A 1,724-nucleotide genomic window follows, 5' to 3' on the forward strand; every position below is an offset into this window, starting at 1 on the left:
ATTCATCTGCACAGAGCTCTCCGGTGACTTCTCGTGTGGCTCTTCACCATGGCCCTACCCGTACGGTTACCAGGTGGCACTACAGAATTTCTGCCGGCATTCTTAACTTCACGTTCTTCAAATCTCTTGGCCTCTGTTACTGCTCCGTCTCCAGGTTTTGCTCTCTCTCTCTCTCCTTTAAAATTTTTCTTCATTCATTCACCAACTTTACGAGCAACAATGGAGCACATTCTAGGAACTGAGCCCCGGGCCGAGCACTAGGGATCTGTGGGCGAACAAGTCAAGGGAGTGAAGGCCTTGGGAGTGAAGAGGCAGCTCGTACACCTGGGCAGGGTGGCCATTGTCATCCCACGTGTCCAAATGGAGGCCAGACCCTCACGTGTGTGGGAGGTGGCGGGGAAGGTGGCAGGGGACAGAGCTGGGGTTTCGCCCCTCGGCTGAGCAGCTGCATCATGCGCAGGGAATGCAGAAGCCGACCTAACATCTGGTGTGGCAGCTGCAGTGTGGGCATCACGGCCGAGGCTCTTCCTGTCTGGGCCACAGAAACTCAGAGGGCGTGAGGCTCAGCTCGTTTCAGGTGAAGTTGGCCTGTCTTTCTGGCCTGATGCCCGCACAGCGAGCAAATAAAAAAAGCTGATGACGAAACATCGTAGTCTCTGCTCACCCCAGGCCGCCTCTCGATGGCCCGCGGCGTGAGTGCAGGCGTGTGGAGCTTTCACCCGGAGGCCCACACCAGCCTGCCCGAGACTTTTTGGGCGGAGGCAAGGGAAGGACATGACAATCATGGGACAATAGATTAAGACTTTGCTTATCCCTTCTGACAGAAGCTCTGCAACACCCAGATTTTGCACTTAGATGATTTCTCCACTTAGATGTGTAAGCGCCTGAGTCACTCCTCCTGCGGCTCCACAGAACCATCTCACTGCATAAGCAGAATTCCACTGCCCACCCCAGCCCTCAATGGCGGGTAGCGGACGAGGCAGGTGGCGTGGGGTGCGGGAAGGTGGTTCGGGTTGCTCTGCACGTGCATCTAAAGAGTCCAGTGTGACCCAATCGGCCTCTTGGGACCAGACCCACAGCTCTGTCCCAGAGATGAGCTCGAAGTGAAGTGACGAAGGGCCGGGCACGTGCGAGCATGGCTGTCATCGCACATCCTGGGGCAGCTGCCTGCTTTCCTCTCCTGTCGTGCAAGCAGTGTGGCCCAACTGACTGCACTGGCGTCGCCAGAGATTTCGGGCTCCGTTCGGATGCTCTCGTGGACTCCACTCCTTGCTTTTGTGACTTTTCCAAGCGGTGCCTCTCAGTCACCCAGCCAGCCAGCCTGTGTCATGGGGCCAAGGAAGAGACGGTTTAAGGAGGGAGGGAGCCATCACGTGGCAAGCGCCAAAAGAAAACTAAAAACAGGAAGGACAAAAGTGCCTGTCGGTCGTGGCCATGGGAGGCCCCTCGGTGGGTTTAGAGGTGCTGCGGCGGGGGTCAGGGAGGAGAGGGGTCGGCAGAGGAGTGAGCTGGTCGGTGGGCAGGAAGTGGGAAGGCTAATGTGGGCAGCTGGCTTGGGGCGAGGCTGGGCAGAGAAGCCGGCGCCATCACACTTGGCCCTAGGCGAGCTCCATGGCAGCCCGGGGTGTGCCTGTCCCCATCCGGGTCCTCATCCGAGGGATGGCTCGCCAGCTCTGGCAGCCTACCCGTGTCCTTTCCTTGTTACTGATGCTTGATGATGAGCA

The sequence above is a fragment of the Pteropus vampyrus genome, unplaced genomic scaffold (assembly GCF_000151845.1).
Source record: "Pteropus vampyrus isolate Shadow unplaced genomic scaffold, Pvam_2.0 Scaffold241, whole genome shotgun sequence".
NCBI lineage: Eukaryota > Metazoa > Chordata > Mammalia > Chiroptera > Pteropodidae > Pteropus > Pteropus vampyrus.